Raw genomic sequence first — 17,138 nt, 5'->3', positions numbered from 1 at the left:
CACAAGAAGAAGATTAAACACGAGCAGATAAATTATATATCAACACGCAACATAAACTCACCACTTCAGTCTGAAAAACTCAAGGAGCTCACAGATGAACTAAATAAACAAAAAATTTTAATAAAAGGGATCCAAGAAACGAGAAACACCACAGAGGACCCATTTGAATCACAAGGATACTGAATTTATAATGGGAAACCAGGACTGAGGGCAATGAAACAATGTCCCCAGTTTGGAACAGGGTTTTTAGTAAACATAAAAATAATAGATTCAGTAACGGATTTCCAAGCAGTATCACGTAGAATTGCGACTCAAAGCTTTAAAACAATGAATAAAACCTATACAATAATAAATGCTAATGCCCCAAAACATGAAAAAATTGTATAACAAAATCAAAGGGAGAGGTAGATAAATTTTGGGACCTTCTAGAACAAACTGTGAACAGAGTAAATAAAAAGAATGTAAAAATCTTACTGGGAGATTTGAATGCTCAGTGGGGAAAAGAAAGGATATATAAAGATATTACTGGGAAATGGATTCCACATAAATTTACGATGAAACACGGTCAAAGACTTGTAGAACTCTGCAGAGAACACAACCTTATATCCAAATCAACTACTTTAAGAGGAAGCCAAGTAAGCTTAAAACAAGGAAACATCCAGACCGGAGGAAGGGAGAGTGGCAGCTAGCCCATGTCTGTATGGACAATAATTTTCATAAGGAATCCACAACGTTAAAGTACTGAGAGGAGTAGACACAGGTTCAGACCATTATGTAGTTAAAATTAAAATCAAATTCACTCCATTAAAGAAGAGGACCGGAAAAGCTAATAAAATAAAAAGGTCGCTTGACCCACATCAGCTAATTAAAAATAGTAAATACCAACAAATAACACAAACCATCAAATTAACAGATGATCTAGAACAACTAGTGCCTAATCTTAAAAAAGAAGCAGAGAATCTAGCTCCCTTGAACCCATGAAGGAAGCATACATGGTGGACATCAGAATGTGACAAATTCCATGAAGATAGACACCAAGCATGGTTAAAGTTTCAAACACATAAATGTGAAGAAAATGCCATCAACCTAACAAATGAAAGAAAAACATTCACACAAAATATTAGAAGAATCGAGAGAGGATTCCATAAAGATATTATAAACTGTATAGAAAGTAATTATCATAAAACCAACTCCAGGAACTACTATAAAATATTTGGGAAACAACTACAACAATATGAGGCCCCTACATTAATGCTGAAAGATGAAGATGGAAGAATGACACACAGTAACAAGGAAAATGCAGAAATCATGGCAAAAGCATTTAAGGTGCTCTGGAAAGGCTCAAAATCATGAAAAGTTCAATTTTTACTTTTTTGCGTTTTCTGAATCTGCAGACTATTACCTTTTAATAGATATATAGTTTATTCAATTCCGAAGACTACAACTATTTTTAAATTTTTTTTGAAATGTGTTCTACGTGGGCGTGACCCACTGTGACGCGTTAAACTGCTGTCAAATGGTGTTATTATTAACGTCCATGTTCATCAGGTACATTTTAGTGATGTGAGATAAAGTATGTGTTGTGGCTAACCTGTGATGTTTCAATATATATCGCTGGTGTGATTGTCGATTGTTTCATGTTTATTTACTCTGTCGTTATCTCGAAAATATTCGTAATTAATTCTGTTTCTTGAGTCTCTGTTTTGTTGAAGTATAACAATGAGTAAAAGTAAAGTTATTAGAAATACTCTGAAGGCTTTTAAGAAAAGGAGAAATGTTGGAAAGCCAAAGGTATGTCTTATTACTGTAAACAATAAAGGCGATAACCAAGTGAGTGAACCTAACCTCTCAAGTACACCTGCCCATAGCAGTCAAAGTGGGAAAGAAAATACTTCACAGTAGAAGCTTGGTTCAATGAGTGAAAACTACGAATGTTTTATGGGCGAATCGGATGTGAATGAAATATTTGATATGTCAGTTCTCAAAGGAATTTTTTAAAACTGTGTAAGATGTATTCATTGTAGTGAAGTTGGTCTGGAACTCTCCATAATAAAGCACGTAGGCCTTACTAGTGAAATACAACTGAAAAGTGATAAGAGTCCATACATGACCACCTTTTGGAACAGTGTTGCAGTAACTGCAACTGAAGAAAATGGTGGCAAAATCTACGAACACAACAACGAGTGATGCTTGCTTTAGACAAGGAACGCCTTTGGGCTGCAGACAGGGCTGTAAAGAGTCCAGAAATACAAGCAAGAGTAAACAGGAGGAGGAACAAGAGGAAGCTGGAGGAGGAGTTTGCAGAGGATGAAGATAATCCATCCTATGGACCTGGAATGCACTAAAAAGTTAATCCAATCTTTGTCGCTCGATTCCCAAAACTTTTATTTTCTCATACTAATTACATGTTTTCTAAGGATCTTCCAAACATATTTGTTTCAAACTTTCAGTAAATTTTACACAGTACCTTCTGCACAATTTAACTCAGCCTTTTTCCAAAAAACTGTATATTTTTGAATACATAAATAAAAAAATTGCAAAAAATTTTGTGAATTTTCATTACAATTGAAAAAAATCATCTTTAATATCTGAACTAAAATTTTGTAAAATCCCTGTGTTAAGTTGTAGCCCATATTCCAATAAATAATCTGTAAAAAGTTCAACTTCCTACCTCAAATACTTTGTGAGGAAAGATGTAATTTATAAGCGTTATTTTAACATTGCAAGTATAGGGCATTCCGGAGCCCCTTAACAAACTTCTGAATTGCGAAGAACGCTTACAAATCAACATTAATAGCCCAATAAAAACCAAACCTAACAAACTAGGCCCTCCAACTTTCCAAGAAGTAGGAAAACTTCTTAAAGCACAAGAAATTGTAAGGCATGTGGAGAACATCAGGTTTTAGTTGAAATGTAGAAATACGCAAGTGACACAGCCAAGACCTCCTTACACATGGCTCTAACAAAACTTTGGGTAACAGAACGATTCTACGAACATTGGCCCACAGCTATCATACACCCACTACACAAAAAGGGAGATAAGAGCAATCCAGACAACTACAGAGGAATCTCTCTCCAAGATTACACATACAAAATTCTATCCAAGTTCCTATATGAAAGAATCAAGGAGCAATTACATCAGGAGTTAGCGGAATATCAGGGAGTTTTCAGACCATGGAGAAGCTGTGCAGAGCAAATAATTAGTTTGAAATTGATTATGGCATACTACAAGAAACGGAACAAACCTCTGGCAATATCATTTGTATATTTTAAGAAGGTACATGGCTGTCTCCAAAGACCTTCAGTTTTAATAAATTTAAGAAATCTAGAACTCCATCTAAAACTAATTAAAATAATACAACTCACTCTAACCAACACCAAATGGAAAGTAAAGATGAGAGGAGAAATTTTGGAACCATTCCTCGTAAAAACGGATTAAGACAAGGTGACTGCCTATCACCGTTACTGTTCAGCTGTGCACTGGAATACATAATAAGAGAATGGTACAATGACAATCCAGAGATGATAAGAATTGGAAGTGGAAAAGATGATATCAGCTTAAACTGGTTGGGATTCGCTGATGATCTTCCTCTCCTAGCCAACACCGTTCAAAAAGCCAGGCAACAAGTGAAATCACTACAAGAAATAGCAGAGAAAATAGGCCTTAGAATATCATTTGAAAAAAAACGGAGATTAAGCTAACTGATCCACCACCTGCAAACAAAATTACAATATGAGAACAGGAAATCGAACTTGTTGATAAATTTAAATATTTAGGCGAAATAATAACATACAATCTAAATGAGAAGCCATCATGGCAGAATAGAACAAAAAACCTGAACTATGCAAATTACATTAGCAAACCTACATACAACAAAAAAAGCCTATCTATAGATCCAAAAATAAAACACTATAAAACAGTTACACAACCAGAAATAATGTATGCAGCTGAAAGTATCTTCAAAACAACTAATACAGCAGAAATTGACAGAATACTAAAATTAGAAAGAAGAATAATTAGGACGTGTTTATATAAGCAGTATAAAATAAATGGACATTGGAGAATAGCACCAAATAAAACAGTATATAAGAAAATAGAATCAGTCATGAGCATGATCAGGAAGAAATGCATCTCATTCTTTGGACATCTGATGAGAACTCCAGAAAACAGAATCAGTAAAAAAATAACACAAAAATTGTGGAATAGCAAGAGCGACATTAAATGGATCACAGAATGTAAGAATATATTAAAGAACTCCAAATTACAGTAGATGACCTAAAAAACAAGACAGAGAAAACCAGAATACTGCAAGACCCGCAAACCAGCCTACAAATGTAAATCAATGAAAGGAGTACAGGAAGAGTGGTCTCAGATAAAGAAAGATAGAAAATATCTCAAATAATGAAGAAATATTGGGCAGACAGAAGAGCAAAACACCTTTCATATAAGAATAGATGCTAATAATTATAATACCTAGATATCATATTAAGTTATTGTTGAGCCAAATTGTATCCCTGTGTAACAACTTGTTTACAACTTTGTATTTTTGACTAGAGTGGTCCAATGAAGACCATAAAATAAATAATAATAATTGCATGCGTATGAGTGCAAGAAAAGCCATGAAATATGAAAATGAGAGGCATAGGATTAAAAAGACCAATTTATCGACCAATGGGATTTTTTATTTATTGTGACAATTCTGGCAACAAAAGTGTACATTTTTTATTTATTTGGCAAATGGCTGACCAAAAATTACCCATTGTGGAACGTAATACAGAAGGTGCAATCCGCCAAGATGCCCACCATGCATTTAGTAGGAAACCAACATAAATCAGAGATAAGTATCACAGATGTAACAAATGACAGCGCTGATGCACAGACAAAATGTGACGATACCATGATGACTAACGATGAGACTGTTCACGCATCTCCAGAAGCACCATATCGCAGCTGAACGAAGCCGAGGAACGTGAAACAGCAATGTATATAGACAACATAGGATGGACAATGATTACCAGTATTTCGAATACTAACAAGCAAAGTACAGCTGATAGCAACGATAATAGTACTACCAATACGCCGTTACAGCAAATATTAAAGATTGCGAACACTATATTACTTGATATGAACACGAAATTCATTTGATTTACACAACAGCTTAGTAACTTAAACACAAAATGTAACGATTTATCACAAGATATTTCAAACATTAAAACAGAACAAAAGCAGGTGTTGGAAGATTTTAAAAATAGTGTCACACAAATATTCAATGATCTGACAGAGAATCAAGGAATTTAATAGCTTCATGAGAACATACACACCGCACACACATATGAAACGGGTAGAGTATGTCTAACATTCTGCGTGGTGTCTGTTGTTCTAAGTCATGTCTCCCTACCACTTTCACGCAACGACGCTCTGAGCGTGTTTTTTAGGGAATTGACTAATTTGAACCTGGGACCTTTTGCTGCTAAGGAGACGCCAGACCACACATGACATGTAGAATTCAGAAGAGTTCAGTGAGCCTAGCGACGATGTAACCAATTACTTAATGATTTCAGCGTCAGCTCTACTGCACGCCCTGTAAAGAATCTTAATACTAACTAAATTTAGTGGAAGGGGTTCAAGGCTTTCCTATTTTTAGTTAGCTGGTAAAATAACGTCGAAAAAGCAGTTAAGTTCACCATTGGAAATCTTCTCCACTCACAAAACATTGTTTATAAATTGGACTATTGATAAAAGTAAATGTTTTAATACAGGATGATAAAAACCAACTGTGTTCAACAAAAATGTGAACGAATATTCCCTGAATGGGTTTCCAAGTTCTACAATCGATTGAAGGATGACCTATGCCATATCACATCTATAATCTAAGTTTAAATTAAGTTTCACAAAAGAGAAAACTATCAAAATGGTCTACAGTGACCCTCAATTATTTTTAATTACTTATCTAACTTGTAAATTACAGTGGCTGATGTGGCTTATGAGTAATTATATAACAGAAAAATCATCGCGTTTCAGATTTTAACTTATGTAGCAAATGTGAATACTATGAGCTTCAATTGACGATCGACTCTAGTATTACGTAAAAAGGGGATGTAACAGATGTGACTTCTGCAGTTCTGAGTGAAGCCTTATGCGCTCAAAAATGCGGCATCACATGCGTTCATTACCTTGTCGTTGGTTAGGTAGTGTCAGGGGCCGTCGGGCGACGCAGCTCCATCCAGCTCCCCGTCTCTGAAGCAACTCCTTCCTAACTTCTCGTTACTACAATTTACCGAAGTTGGTTTAAAGAAAACTATTTGGCTGTGTTTTCATCTGACCAATCAGGGTCTCAATGTTAACCTTAGGCTCCGCCTACAAAAATTCTGTCTATACAATGAGAAACGTTATACTTTTAGTTGTGCGGCAATGTTTTTAAGGTTTGCAACGTAACAGAGACGCGAAAAGTGTCACGCTAAAACTTGCAGCTGGTGTGGCCCTGTTAGTGTTACCGTAACATCTATACTGTTCTTCTGGAAGGCTCTATCTTTTAACATGGGCTGGGGGTGGTCCTGTCGGTTACTTTTAGTGGTGGGTCAACGTTTTTAACGTTTGCAACGTAACAGAGACGCGAAAAAGTGCAACGCTAAAATTTGCAGCTGGTGTGGTCCTTTTAGTGTTATCGTAAGATCTATACTGTTCTTCTGGAAGGCTCCAGCTCTTGACATCGGTTGGGGGGAGGTCCTAGCGGTTAACTGGCGACGTGGGTGTCCATCCCTTAACATAGGGTCTTCTAGCCTAACGCGGTTCTGCTCTCGGCATCTGTTCTCGGTTCTCCCCTCGGAACTGTGTCTCATGGTGGGAAGGTATGACACGCATTTAGGCATTCTTGCATTAGTTTGTGGTATCCCATTGGCTCACTCGTTACTAGTATTACTTTGGTTAATTTAATGTCACGACTTATTTGGAGCTATGTGACATACTACTGGATTTGCTTATCATGTCATGGTTTTCGTGGAAGGTGTTGGATTTGCCTGACACTTTACATATCACCACCCTTCGAACTTAACTTTTGCACTGAAATTAGGCCATGATTGAATCGTCGTCTAAGTCGGTCAAAAATTATTCCTTAATCTAAATTTTGTTGCCTATTGTTCCATTACTAATTTATATTTTTATATTCTTCCACACTATTCTCAAAAATATGTTGTATTGACAAGAGAAGAATATTTTTATATTATTATTATTTTTATTAAGTTTTAATTATTTTCTTTCTTTATTTAAGTGTGAAGTTTGTTTTTTGAGAAGTTTGTTATCGAAAGTGAGGAGTCTTTCACAGCGATTTTCTTAGAAATATTTCTTTTTATAATTGTAGTAATTAAGTAAAATCTATTCCTAACACATTTTCTAAATATCATGTACAAGTAAAATGTTTTTGTTTCTAGACACTCATTTCAACATTGTTACGCTAATAAATAAGAATTATTTCCAAGAATTGCTTTGACAAAGAAATATATGTACAGAATTATTGAGATATTATACTAACAAATGGTACAAATGTTTAAAAAGGGGAAAACATCCAACAAGATAATTTTTTATTCTTAGTTTTTGTAAGGAGAAAATAAGTAAAATATAGTTATTCTTTTATTTTTATGAGGAGAAAATAAGTGGAATATAGCTTTAGTGTTATTATGCCTTATTTTGTTCTTTATATACTGTCAACTTCAGAACTAATGACTTATTTTTATCGACAATGTATTTTTTACTTAGGTCCATAGTCGATGACAGTTATTTTGTACTTTATTAACTGTCTGGTGTGCTTAACTTATTTAGTTTTTCACATGTTTCTTTTGCACAATTCCTACATCACATAGTTTGATTTCACACATTCACACAATCCTATGAATGTTTAAGCAAGAGGTTGACGAATGTTTTTGCACTAAGGTGGTGAACTTGAGTGACATGGATGTGGGCAAGTATTTGATGTACAGCTTCGTTCGTTGTTCCTTGTCGGCTTTGCAAGTGTGCGTTGCTGTTGTGGAGGTCCCATAATGGAATGGAGCTGTGAGTGCAGAATCTCGTGGTTTACTGGCTTTGTATGCGTGAAAGTCATCGTTATGTGTCGCTGAAAGCGGTCGTTTTTCGTTCTAATACATCTCAGATGACTAGTTTACAATAGGACAGAGATTTGAGAAGGTATGTCGTCTATTCTTCAACCATCTTCTTTCTTGGTCTCTATCTTGCGAATCTTCAACTTCTGTTCTTCCTGCTTTTTCTCTGCTTCTTACTTGATTCTTCATTCTTCTCTGGGCAGGATATGGAAATATTTATAGATAACTAGTCACTTTGAAGTTCTCCTCTTAGTAACAGTTTGATAAATTGTTTGGACATGTCATTTTCCTTTGTGGAAGTTTTCTTCAGTTTCGAGCATCAGTGTGCTGTTTACTAGCAGTAATGTGACTTTTACACATATTTTTTTGCCAGTGTGGCTTGCCCAAGTGGTCTTCTTGTCAGGCCGTTTTTTGCTCACTCTGCTGAGTTGGGGCATTCCAAGACCCTCACTCTGTGGTTCCATGTTCTGTCCCAGCAGGTTTCTGCCACCCTGTGGTTCACAGATTTACTGCCCACTTCTGCTACAAGAGGGGCCCTCTGTTTGTCTCGCTGTCCTTTCCCTTCTCTCGATGATTCTGCCTTGTATGAATGTGTCTTGCTAATTACGTCCTTTTCTTTCTTGATACTTCTCTCGTTTCAACTTGTGGGTCGTTGCATATGGTCTTTGCCGGAGTTTTTACAATGGTTCTTACGAAATGTTTTACTTATAATCATCTAACAAATGTATAGTACCTACTTTGTTTTACGCCTTCTTAAAAAGCTTTACAAATTTCGGCGCCGTTTCCATGTTACAATTCTAAGAAATTTTGAGCCTTAACTTCTACAAGAATCCTCAAATTGTTTTTTGTTTTTCTTTGTTTTTGTGTAGTGTCATGGTGTATAGCATTTTAGTATTTCATGCTGTTAGACTATCTACATTTTATCCCGTCACCTTAATCTATGGTACTATTGGTGTTATTTTTGTTTTTGTTTTTATTGAAAGTACTTTCTTTTTCCCACCTTCCTAACTCTTCATTCTTCTTCTCCTGACGATCTCATCTGCAACATAATCTTGAAATATTGTGCTGATTATCTACCAGTAATAAAATTTATCTTCAAACTTGTTCTGAAAGTGTTTAATACTGCCAGTCTTAGGTAAAAATACTTCTGCTTTCTCTCGTAAAATACCCTCCAATTCTCTTTTACTGTGTTCCGAAATACCTTGAACTTCTTGCAATTTTTCGCCGATTTCTTTATGGACTTCTAACATGAGTTGAGGCGATTTCCCTTATTGTGCATACCATTCTAATTCTTCATGCTCTTTATCTTGCATCATTCTTAATTGTTTGTTTGTAACTGGTATTCCTTCTAATTTTAGCTTTTGCTCAAAGAGAAGTGAGAAATTCATGAATGTTATGCTACCTTTCCCCATATCTATTATTGCTCGTTTCTCGTTAAAAAAATCTGCACCTATAATCAAATCTACAGTTAGTTTAGGTATAATCACGATTTTGGCATCGATCTTTTGACCTTGACACGAAAGAGTTAACCTGTTTGTCTCGTAACTTCCCCAGCATTGTTTCTAATAGGACCTTTTACTTTAATCTTAGGTGTTTTGAGAACTGGCGATTTCTGATTGGCATTACACTGCATGAATAAATTTTCTGAGGTCGCAGTCAGTTCACTTTCGCTATCAATTACAATATTGACTGGGATATGCTTTACCATGGCCTTCACATTTGGTTGAATTTGGAACGGTTGGTTCTGTTCTTCTTCTTCTTGCATCAACGAATCCTCCACTGAATCCTACATGAGTCTTTTCAGGAATTTCCCTTGTGAATTCTAACTTTCCGTAGGATAAGCTTTGACTGCTACTTCTCTCTCTTTTATTTCCTCTTCTCTATTTCTTCCTTCATTTACGCTTTCTTTAACATCCTCTACTTTTTCCTCATCTTCATCTACCTTCTCCTTCTTCGTCGCTACTTCCGCATAATCGCATCCAAATGCTCTAATTATTGCTTCATAACTTCCTTCATGATATACGTTGGGTTGTGTGCCCACTAGTAACTTATTTTCTACTTCTGTCAACTGCACATTATCCTCATTGAATTCGCTTTCCCTGGTTTCCATCTCAAATAGCTCTGCAATACTCATTACTGCGTCCTTTCTTCCTACATTCATTGTGCATGCCTCTGGTAATCCATCTTCCTCGTCAGTATTCTCCCAATTAACTTTGTCCCAACACGATATTGTTATTTTCCTGTCTTCGTTTTCATCTGGTCCCTGCGGATTTGTTTCTTTCTTCTTCTCTTCTCGTGATAAAACTTTTACTTCTCTGTCAAAGTGCTGCAGTTGTCCTGGTTTGGTGCGTCATTCTCTTTGGCATGGGCGCTTAGCTGTCAATTCGAACGTTTTTCGGGGTTTGGTGGTCTTACCTCCAACTCTTCTATCTCTATTGTCTTTTCTGGTTCAACTTGTTGATAGTGGTTTCTTTGTTGATAATTTGTCGGTCTATTGGTTCTCCAGTACCCGTTCCGGTTGTCGTTATTCCCTCTGTAATAGTTGTTGCCGTTCCTGGGTGAATTATAGTTATTGCCATATTCTCTTCTAAATCCATAACCGGTTCATTGTTTACTGTCGTTTCTTGGTGCGAAGTTATCACGTGGTTCGTAATTATTGTTTCTTCGTACTGTGTCTCGTGGATTCCGCTGCTTTTTGCTTTCGTTTTCACGTGCGCTTCGTCGTTTTCTGGCGACATCTTCCGAAAATATGAACTCTAGTTCCCTTAGAATACCTTCAAATGCTTCGACGTCATTGCCTCCGCGCCCTACTAATGATTGCTGGTATTTCAATGGTAACTTCATGGCGCATAATTTAATCAACTCTCCGTCACTGTATGGTACATGTAAGCATTGATTTTTCTTTGCCATTAATTCGAAAAATTTCACGGGACTCTTCTCTCCTGAAGTTTCAAAATATGGGTTCTGTAATAATTCGTACTTCACTCTGTTCTGTGCTTCGCTGGACCAATATCGTGAGAGAAACTTCTCTCTGAAATCTTCGTACGATCGGCATGTCGCTGCAACATTCTGCATGGTTTGTGCGACTGTTCCTGACATGTGTGCACATATAAAGTCTAGTTTTTGTGCTAACGTCCAGTGTTCTGGTAATCCTACTCGGAATTGATGAATAAAAGTTCGTGGATGTAATGAGTTTCCTTCTCGAAAGTGTTGAAATTTTCTGACTGTGAGGAAATGATCGTAGTCGTACTTCGTCATAGTTCCATATGAAATTCGCGATTCTTCGCCACTTTTGTTTCTGGTCATTTCTCCCCTCATTCTTTCCGGTTGTAGTAGATCCATTGGATATTATCCACTTTAACTTTCGATTACCCTTGCGTAGTATCGTTGGAGTGGTACGCAATAACCTTCTTCCATCGGTTGTGAACGTGTGGCTGAATGCATTGCACTGTACTCCTCGCAACCTGGCTTTCCATTGTCACGTATTGCTTGGATATCTTGTCTGGGTAACCTTGCCGCTCCATTGCACGATCCAAACTGTCTTGACACGTGCATTTGTGGTTCTGCATGTGCTTGTGGTGCCGTTTGTTCATCAAGAATTTCGAAACGTGTTTGTTGGGGTGCAGGCTGTCTGATTTCACGTATGTTATTTTCTGCCTGTGATTGGAATCGAAAATGCATGATATCTTTGTTAATTGCTTGTTTTTCCGGTGCTGTTACAGATACGGATGTGGTTGCAGACTCAGTGCTTGTTCGATCTTGTTCACTACGCTCTTCTATGGTTTGCAACAACTCTGTTCGCAATTTCTGAAATTGTCGCTTCGTTTGCGCTTCTATTTTGACTATACGGTTACCATACCTTGCCAGTGCTGCTTTTGTGATACGTTTGTGTAACACACTGTTTTCAACAATTTCACGCGCTGTACCTGCTGCTTGTCTAGTAATTTCGTTTATCTGTTTCTCTAGTTTCTTGACTTCTCCCTGGGTGTTGTTACGTAATGTTTTGATCTCGTCCTGAATGTCATTACGCAGTGTTTGTACGTCCGCTTGTACCTTGTCAATGTCTGTTCTCAATTGATTGTGACCTGTTATTAGTTTCCTATCACTTCTCGAGATCCTTTTGCCTCGTCTTCAATATGACTTAGGTGTAACTGAATTTTTTTGTTTTGTTCTTTAATCTCACGCACTTGTCTCGTGTTTTCTGCATTCTGAAATTGAATTTGGTTCGCTATGTCTTTATTTTGCCTTGTCTTGGTTTCCGTAATTTGTTGTAATAATTCTGCCCAATTGGTGGGTCCTATTGCGTTTTCTTCCGACATCCTACACTCTGTGTTTTCGCCCAAGAGTTGGTTCGCAACCCATTGCATTGATCTGTGCGGTGATACGTTTCTGCTCGCATTCCTTGTACTCTGTAGTGAGGGAGCTCTGATTACTTGTACTATGGCTTCTACGTATTCAAGACGCAAGTTAGAATCCTCATCGATCGTCTATCTACTTTCCTGCGCCTCTGTCGTATGCTGACTTAGGTTTTCTGTGCCTTGGCGTACATTATCCTCGTCATGGTGCGTTATCTGTCCCATTTCTCGCGACACTGCATCCTCTGTTGTACTATCCTCTATTCTCTGTCCGTCTTCATGTTGGGTCTCTACCTGAATTCGGTCAAGGTCTCGATCTGCCATTGCTAATCTTTCCGAATCCCTTATTTTCTGTTTTTAAGGCAATTCACGCACCCTACTTCGAGTCAACATGCGCTCATACGATCTCACGCGTTTCATAAACTTTTTGTTCACACTACTTGACACTAATTATACCCAAGACTGACACTCCATTCACTTACTTGTTGGATCAGAACCAACTTGTCAACGATGTATCCGCCACCTGTGCGCTTGCATTGAGGAGAAAAATTAATTCTAACAATCTTAAAATTCATAACTTAATTATGCTATTGTATCTGCTAGAACGTCTCACTATCTATTGAATACTTTATTACTATCTATCGCCGCAACTACTGTTTTCAACTATTTATGCCTTTAAAAAAAATTTTTTTCGAAAATTTATCAACAGGATACGTTTCTCACCTAGTTAGGCATTTGGTCGACCTTCAATCTTGGTATTTTACCATCCTGGCAGGGTCGTCATTCTCTAACATTCTGCATGGTGTCTGTTGTTCTAAGTCATGTCTCCCTACCACTTTCGCGCAACGACGCTCTGAGAGTGTTTTTTAGGGAATTGACTAGTTTGAACCTGGGACCTGTTGCTGGTAAGGAGACGCCAAACCACACATGACAAGTAGAGTTCAGAAGAGTTCAGTGAGGTTAGCGATGATATAACCAAATACTTAATGATTTCAGCGTCAGCTCTACTGCACTACCTGTAAAGAATCTTAATACTAACTAAATTTAGTGGAAGGGGTTCAAGGCTTTCCTATTTTTAGTTAGCTGGTAAAATAACGTCGAAAAATCAGTTAAGTTTACCATTTGGAAATCTTATTCCACTCATAAAACATTGTTTATAAATTGCACTATCGATAAAAGGAAATGTTTTAATACAGGACGATAAAAACCAACTGTGTTCAACAAAAATGTGAACGAATATTCCCTGAATGGGTTTCCAAGTTCTAAAATGGATCGAAGGATGACCTATGCCATATCACATCTATAATCTAGTTTTAAACTAAGTTTAAAAAAAGACAAAATTATCAAAATGGTCTACAGTGACCCTCAACTATTTTTAATTACTTATCTAACTTGTCGTAAATTACAGTGGCTGATGTGGCTTCTCAATAATTATATCACAGAAAAATCATCGCGTTTCAGATTTTAACTTATGTAGCAAATGTGAATACTGTGAGCTTCAATTGACGATTGACGCTAGTGTTCGTTAAAAAGGGGATGTAACAGATGAGACTTCTGCAGCTCTGAGTGAAGCCTTATGCGCTCAAAAATGCGGCATCGCATGCGTTCATTACCTTGTCGTTGGCTAGGCAGTGTCAGGGGGCGTCGGGCGACGCAGCTCCATCCAGCTCCCCGTCTCTGAAGCAACTCCTTCCTAACTTCTCGTTACTACAATTTACCGAAGTTGGTTTAAAGAAAACTATTTGGCTGTGTTTTCATCTGACCAATCAGGGTCTCAATGTTAACCTTAGGCTCCGCCTACAAAAATTCTGTCTATACAATGAGAAACGTTATACTTTTCGTTGTGCGGCAATGTTTTTAAGGTTTGCAACGTAACAGAGACACGAAAAGTCTCACGCTAAAACTTGCAGCTGGAGTGGCCCTTTTAGTGTTATCGTAAGATCTATACTGTTCTTCTGGAGGGCTCTACCTTTTAACATGGGCTGGGGGGCGGTCCTGTCGGTTACTTTTAGTGGTGGGTCAACGTTTTTAACGTTTGCAACGTAACAGAGACGCGAAAAAGTCTCACGCTAAAACTTGTGGCTGGTGTTGTCCTTTTAGAATTATCGTAAGATCTATACTCTTCTTCTGGAGGGCTCTAGCTCTTAACATCGTTTGGCGGGTGGTCCTAGCGGTTAGCTGACAACGTGGATGTCCGTCCCTTAACGTAGGGCCTTCTAGCTTAAATTAGTTCTGCTCTCGGCTTCTGTTCTCGTTTCTCCCCTCGGAACTGCGTCTGTCTCACGGTGGGAAGGTACGACATGCATTTAGGCATTCTTGCGTTAGTCTGTGGTATCCCATTGGCTCACTCGTTACTAGTATTACTTTGGTTAATTTAATGTCACGATTTTTTCCGAGCTATGTGACATACTACTTGATTGGCATATCATGTCAGGGTTTTCATGGAAGGTGTTGGATTTGTTCGACATCTTACATATGTAACAACCTTCATACAGGTAATTAACAGTCTAACACATTTTCCCACTGGTTTCACACCGTATGAATCAATGTTTTACGCCAGACAAGAGAACGAATGGGAGTCACCGCTACCGAAAATATCAGTGGTGGAAATGACGTTGGAGGAGAAAATTAAACAAGCAATAATCGCTATGGAAAACCAGGCCGAATATAGGAAGGAAATCTATGATCTGAAAATGAAGAATTATACAGTTCACTGAAGACCAACGAGTTCTGTTACAAGCACATCCTAAGTCAACAAAAATAGGGAAGTTGAACAAGAAATGGAAATTAATTTATACAGGACCATATATAATTTCCAAAGTCCCATATCCTGGACCTGATAGATTGATTTACCGGACGACTGGTCGAGACAAAGGTCTTCCCCCACAAGGACTTAAAGGTATTTTTGGAGTAAACATTTTTGACACAAGTATTGTTACTGAAAATTACTGTACATAGTGTACATAACAGTAATTTAATTTCTGTTTACTTTTGACTATTAAAGTCAAGGAAACATGTTTAGATATGTAAAGTAGCAGGTAATTGAAATTGAGAGTTATATACACGACACAGCGTTTCGCTTGACGCGAGGAGCGCCGAAGCAGAGCGTAACATGCGACACACACTGTGATGTAATCGTAACAGTGACCTACGTCAGCAGACGAGGTGAGAGCAAAGACTTGCGCACATGCGCATGTAAACACGGTCGTAGGGTGCTTAATTATTAGACAGCCTGCATGATAAACGACCGCCAGCTAACGCAATTAAACGCCACTCACCCACACACACATTTATAAGAATTATATGCATATAGGAAGAGAGGAGGAATAACCATATTATTACTATAGACCTAAGGTGGACTACATCTAAGCATACTGAGATGTACGCTGTACGTAGTGCAACAGTGACCTCCATCAGGAAAGGGATCGAAGATGGTTACTTGAGGAGAATAGGAAAGCCTCGAGCGATATATATATATATATATATATATATATATATATATATATATATATATATATATATATATATCGATACTGGACTCCGTAATAGATTTCACCTCAAAATCAGAAAAAATGTCGACACTCACGATAAGATCTGGAAACAAAGCCTATACATTAATCAATGGACATGCCCCCACAAACAATTATAACAAGAAGAACCCAGCGATGATTGAGGAATTCTGGGAAGATCTATAAGAAACTACCAGCAGAATCCCCACGAATCACATAAAAGTGTTACTAGGAGACTTCAATGCCCAGTTAGGCAAGGAAAGAAAATTCCGAGACACGACAGGGAAACACACGGCCCACATGAGAACAAACAAAAATGGAGAGAGCTTGATAAACTTCTGCAGAAATTTTGATCTGAAAATCATGTCAACGCAATTCCAGAAACCACACAGAAAACTTGTAACTTGGAAATCCCCCAACCATGCTCTAGGAGAATTTCAGATAGACCACGTAGCAATATCCACAAAAAACACCAGAGAAATAATGAACGTAAGAACAAGGAAAATCATGTCAACGCAATTCCAGAAACCACACAGAAAACTTGTAACTTGGAAATCCCCCAACCATGCTCTAGGAGAATTTCAGATAGACCACGTAGCAATATCCACAAAAAACACCAGAGAAATAATGAACGTAAGAACAAGGAAAGGAGTTTTCGAATCTGATCATCACCTTCTCCAAATTAAAGTAGAATTTATACCCAATAGACAAATCAAGAGAACCAACAGATCTTTCAGAACAGATCCAGAGTACCTACAAATAAACAAGAAAGAAATAATAGAAGAAATTACGAAAATCAACAGCAACAACTGGACAGAACTGTCAGAAAAAATAAGAGAACTGATAAAATTGTGGCAGCCACCGAGAAAAAGGAAACACCGATGGTGGAACATGACATGCGACAGGGCCATGGAAGACAGAATACAAGCCTGGAAAAAATTTAACAGCCATAAAACACAAGAAAAATGGGAAGACTTCAACAGCATACAGAAAAACACTTCAAAAATAATCCGAAGAGAAAAAAGAGGTTACGAAAACAGCAGGTTGAAGGAGATAGAAGAAGACTTCACCAGAAACAACACACGAAATTTTTACAGAGTATTCCGAGAAAATTTGACAGGATATCAGCCACCAAGCTTATGCTTCAAAAGACAAGATGGAACACTGGAGACAAATCCGA

Source organism: Schistocerca serialis, chromosome 2 (assembly GCF_023864345.2).
Source record: "Schistocerca serialis cubense isolate TAMUIC-IGC-003099 chromosome 2, iqSchSeri2.2, whole genome shotgun sequence".
Taxonomy (NCBI): domain Eukaryota; kingdom Metazoa; phylum Arthropoda; class Insecta; order Orthoptera; family Acrididae; genus Schistocerca; species Schistocerca serialis.
This window is presented reverse-complemented; position numbering follows the sequence as displayed.